Source organism: Poecilia reticulata, linkage group LG22 (genome assembly GCF_000633615.1).
Source record: "Poecilia reticulata strain Guanapo linkage group LG22, Guppy_female_1.0+MT, whole genome shotgun sequence".
Classification (NCBI taxonomy): domain Eukaryota; kingdom Metazoa; phylum Chordata; class Actinopteri; order Cyprinodontiformes; family Poeciliidae; genus Poecilia; species Poecilia reticulata.
In genome coordinates, this window is record NC_024352.1 from 11,633,686 (window position 1) to 11,639,318 (window position 5,633).

Consider the following 5,633-nt stretch of genomic DNA (forward strand, 5'->3'; position numbering starts at 1 on the left):
TCTACTTTCTAGTATTTGGTTAAACATGGGAATGTGCAGCAACTATTTTGCTAAGGCTGGAAACACATCAATAATCTTGTTAGAAGTTCAGAACTTATTCTCCTTTTTATGTCTTGGTAATAGTCCCCAGGATAGAAGCTTCATTCTTCAATGCAACAATGCGGCTTATTGTGATGGTGCCTTTGTTTTGGATCTGCAAAGCAGGATGACAGCTCAGATCATTTCTGCCTTTTGTCTGGTGAAGTGAAATTCTTTCAAGTCACAAAGACAAGCATAATCTGATCCGCTAAAACGCAGAAACACACATTTCTTAACACTTTTGATTCCCACGGAATCGAAAGTGCGGGTATTGTTGACTTTTTGAATTGCAGGAAGAACTTCCCCCTCCTCTTGAGTATTATAAAAATCTGCATCGGCATCTACTTTCAAGGGTCTGATTTAGTGTATCGGGTAACTCTCTTTTTCTGTTTCTCTCTCCCTGCTTTCATCCCGAGGTCAGGCTCCTGCTCATGGTGCTTTTGTGTGGGAGGAGGGTGAGGGGGTCCAACTACTGGCTCTATTCAGCATCACATGGAGAGCTTAAAGTTGCACAACTATGCACACACAGGGAGAGGAAAATCTGCAATTCCTGCTTTCAAAATAAAAGCACAAGCATCAGAGCTTCTATAAAAGTAAAACTTTCACCCTGTAAAACCGAAACCCAGATTATGTATAAAATTTGATGATTTCTAAAGGATTGCAGCTATTGCACAAAGCATTATATTAAGGGGAAAAACCCTGTCCCAGATAATTAACCATCTTAATTAGTGTCAGTTTCTTACTGACAGTAATTAAGTAATTAAGTAATTATTACATTTGTGATTTTTTTCTAAATTACACCGTACACACGGGGTAAAAATATGTTTTACCCCATTATATCATTATTATATCATTATAATGGCATAATGGATATATCCATTACATCATTAGAATGATATAATGGAATCAGTATTCCATTATGTGCTGAACTTTGGCACAGATACCTTTGTTACCTGAGACCTGGGGTGTTTCTACATCGGTACTCTTCCAAACTTCCTCCCAAAGTCCAAACCCATGTATGTGAGGTTGAACAAATTTTTCAGATTGTTTTGTTGTTTAATTCTGAACAACCATTGAGTCAGATAATTTGACACCAAGGAAAGGACTCAATGGGAAGTAATTATTCTTTTTTTTTTCTCTTGAAGGAGTGTCCTATTTCTCAGTGAGATATTTTATCACTAACTGAATAGAGAGACAGCAGACTGTCAACCTTAGGAAATTACAAAAAGCATCTGTTACAGTAAGTTAAAGAAAGTAGCATTTCTCAAACATTTCAGCTGAGAAGATTTTCATTCCGCCAGCTCAAGCTACTCTTGTGTATTTACAAAGTTCCCACGATGTAAGGAGGGAATGGAGAATGTAGTACTCTCCTATAGGTTCAAGGCATTCGAATTGAAGAGTCACAGTGAAGTGAGAACAGACTGAATAGACTCTGAGCACATGTGACAAGAATTAATAAAGTGATAATATTCCTTAGTAGATGGCTGAGCTGACTATGACCTTGAGAAAGCAGAATGGATACAGCAGATGACATGCCTCTACAAATCATCCAGGTCTGAGAACCTGGACTCTATGTAATTTATATTCGTCATCTCTCCACTCTTGTTTCAGACTCTAGAACCTTTGTTTCCAAATGAAATAAATTTACTTTATCTAGAAAGCGGAGTTTGTAACTCTGACCTAAAGCACAGTCCTTTTTAGCTTTGCCCAGACGAGATGCTTCTGACACTATCTCTGGCTCATGGGGGGTTTAACACCAGGATTGGTCAGTATGATTTTTCTACCGCACCTTTTCCTTTCACTTAACTTTCCATTATTATGCTCGAATTGTATGGTGGCATATTCTCCTTTTAGAGAGTATTAATAACTGGACAGTCGTGATCTAAATGTAACATTTATTTATTTATTTATTTATTTATTTATTTATTTATTTATTTATTTATTTATTTATTTATTTATTTATTTGTTTATTTATTTATTCAATTAGTTGTTTCTGTGCAATATCCTAATTGTAAGTATGTTCTGATCCATTGAAATAATCCCGGAATTGCCTACTTTTTTCATATCGTTCTAGCTTGACTCAAACCAAATTATTCTGAAAGTCTAACAGGATGTTGCAGCTCGGTATCGCTGCCACGTTGACTCCTTTACAAGTGAGTAAAGGGGCCGTGGTGACTGGAGAGCGGCAGGCTGCGGTCCGCATTCCACGGGAAGGGTTCTGTCCTGCCAAGCAGAGCCCAAACCATCAGGGGTCATCATCTCGTCTATTGTCTGGAAGAGGAAGAAAAACGCCTGCAACGCGCGCCGCCATGTAAAAGTCTAAGGAAGAAGCGATTTTTTTTTTTCCAAACTGAGAGAGTATTCATGGAATAAAACCAGGTATGGGCATTGCATTCAAAATGTGATCTGCAATGTGATAACATTTAATTCTTCTAATCTTTCTCGTTTACGGACATGTCATGTTATGTCTCGTGTCATGTGGAAATGTCGCAAACTGACAACAAAGACGTGCTAATTCTAACAGTGTGCCAGCGCTGAATGCAGACTGAGTCTGTGACAGGATGCAACAGTCCTGTCGATCCATCTTGGAGGTAATAAGCCACCAAACTGTAGCTATATTTACCTATGGGCAGGAGGAAGGGAGGAAGGACGTGGTGATCAAATAAACAAGAATCCACGCAGAGGAATGTTGTTATAAGGGTTGTTTCTGAATCAGGTGTGTAGTAACACATGGTTTTGGATGTCCCATCAGTTGCTAAAATATGCAGTCTGAAAAGGGAAAATTTGTGGAGAAAAAAGAAACTAAAACACCGCATGATGTTTTATTTTAACACAGAATATGTGCCTGCAGACTAAAACTGGTCACTCCCTTTTAAAAACACAGAAGGGAGGAGATGACTTGGAGAAGCCCCAGATGTTTTCTCTGGCATTTTTTTGAGCTCCACTAATTGTTTTCATTCACTCCAAGGACTCCATAGAAGTTTAAAGGGCAGTTTTGATGTCAAATCTTCCTTCCTCAGTCTTACGTGTCCATGCAGATGTCAAAAAATGGCTCGGTGAAAATACTGCAAACACCCCCTCTTATTTAGTTCAATTTAAATCTTTGACTTTCTTGAATTACTTTAGCAGACAAACGAGGAAGAAATAACATGCAAGTGTAAAAAAGAAAAAAAAAATCCATCAGCATATGCTTTAGAGGAAATAAAGCCGTGGAGATGTTTCTGCACATTCACAAGTGTTGATGCCGCCACAGTGGCAGTGGGCTGCTGTGTGGGCGCTGGAAGCAGAGGATCTGTGAGGAGGCATGTCTTGTGTGCAGTGAATCAGCCTGCTATTAGCAGTACACGTGGGAGCTCTGGCAGACAAGGTCGACGAATTAAAGGTGCCAATATCTACCTGAAGAGAAAATGCAAATGCACGGTTTGATTGCTGACAGTTTGGTGCATTACAGTAAATTAGAATATCATCAAAATGGACGTTTGTTCAGTAGTTCAGTTCAAACAGATTCATTGTATACAGAGTGATATATTACAAGTGTCTATTTTGGTTTCTTTAGATGTGTAAAATCCACAATTTAGTTTCTCAGAAAATGTAAATATTATAAACCGGTTTAACATCTTATGTAATGACTTAGACAGTGATGTTGAAGAAGATTATCTCGCATCAACACCCTTCACAGGGAGGCTAAGCCACAAAAGAAAATTGCTAATGAGATATCCAAGTATTAAGTGAAAGTTGAGTGGAAGGATAACACATGGTAAAACAAAAAAAGGGCACAAGTGAAAGGGGTAACCTGCCGATGAGTTGACATTTGTCCAACAGATGGTCACTGCCACCTTACGCAAGGCCATAAAAGTTTATTGCCAAAGAAGCTGGGTTTTGTTAGAATGTGGTGTCCATTTATATTAATAGAAAGTTAAGTGGAAGGAAAACGTTGCACAGGCAACTACCTTGATCTCCTTGTGAAGCAAAGTTAATTTAACCTTTCGGTGTGGACTTTGGCTGCGTTAAGAGCAACTGCTCGCAGATGTATGCCGAACATGTGCTACAACTATCACCTTTCTTGTTTTAAGCCACTTCTGAATAAGAGACACCAGAAATCTTTTACCTCAACTATAACCACTGCTAAGGAGAGGGGTATAAGGGACTAAAGACAAAATTCAAATAACAACCACCATACTACAAGGGTAACCAAGGACTTTATTTTACTGAATACAGTCAACTGAAGTGACCAAAATGCCGGCAGCCAAGAAAGACAACATCTGACCTAAACCCCTCAGAGAAAATATGTAGCGTTGCCAAGAGGAAGATTAGAGATTAGAGACACCAGACTCAACAACGCAGACAAGCTGAAGGCTGCCATTAAAGCAACCTCCGCCTCCTTAACACATCAGTCTTTAATATATTGACCTACATTGATCCACATTTCTGCTTTTAAAAATCAATTTGTTTCTCTTTTTTTGTCTTTTCTTAGAAACAGAATTTTGAGTTTTTACAAGCTATGACCTGTAAGTACGTAAATTAACTGATGTTGACTTATGCAAACAACATAACACAAAGTTAGTTAGTTTTTTTTTTTTTTTTGAATTAAATTACTGAAATAAATGAAGTCTTAATGATCCTCACATTCATTGACCGTCACTTACACATCTGAATCCTTGTGAAGAAAAGGCACGTCGTACAAAAAGGGAACTTCTACTGTTAGGCTGACATGTTTCTCACGTGCCAAGTTTCCTGTCCCGGGAAAGTCCTTTCCTTCCCTTTGAAAAGTGTTGTGGGGGGGAAAAAATTACTTTGACAAGAGTCTGGATGAGAAGAAAATGAGAAATGTATTAAAACCTTGCAAGGTGAGAACAAAAGTACAGAGTCAAAGGAATCTGTCAAGTCTGCTCTGACTAAGTGAATTCTGGCTTCTTTTTATAGGTTCTGGTCAGCCGGTCATATAGCAGCAGGTTGTCGCCGTCTCTGGGTATTTCCCAGCAAAGAGAAGAAAGGCTTGATTGGATTATAGGTGTGAATCTTAGATTGTTTTGCACCAAGGATTCCAGGGGAGCCCAACATGGATGGTGTTGCCATTTGTCTACTGTTAATGAAAGGAAGTTGCTTGATTCATAAAAGGCAGCCTCAGTTCTGGGTTGGGGAAGTTACACCTAGATGCAGCTTGACCAATCTCCTGATAAGATCATGCAGACACAATCTAAAGCACAAGAGGGGTGAGGAGCACATTATAAAATTTTCCATCACAAAAGTTCTCAAGCCAACCTTGGAAGTTCTGCTCAAAGTTCACACTCCAGCCTGCCTGACGTGTCTTAGTCATAACAGAACCAGAATCCATTTAGCACAACTCTCCTAACTGTTAAAATTCCCCTAAATTTCAGGCGTCAACTTGGGACTTTTGCTCCTCAGCTCCTAATCACTAGGAAAGCGTGATGAACTGAAAGTGAAAGAAGAAACAAGATCACAGAGCATAACTGCTTTTAGCCTGAACAGTGCAGGGAGCATTCCATCCTTTTTGTGTGTGTGTGTGTGCGTGTGTGTGTGTGTGTGTGTGTGTG

The 5,633-nt window shown here is 39.1% G+C and overlaps 1 protein-coding gene across 5 annotated transcripts in view; it reads left to right on the top strand.

The window, feature by feature from the left end:
* Nucleotides 1-2,222: 2,222 nt before the first annotated feature.
* Nucleotides 2,223-5,633, top strand: part of LOC103458541 (inverted formin 2) — a 20,763-nt gene continuing 17,352 nt past the window's right edge. For 3 of the 5 annotated variants that reach the window (XM_017302585.1, XM_017302586.1, XM_008399438.2), the window contains exon 1: nt 2,228-2,457. The gene's annotated coding sequence lies outside the window, so the exon portion shown is untranslated. Of the gene's footprint in view, nt 2,458-5,633 lie in introns of all 5 variants that reach the window. The other 2 variants (XM_008399439.2, XM_017302587.1) reach the window with 2 other exon arrangements.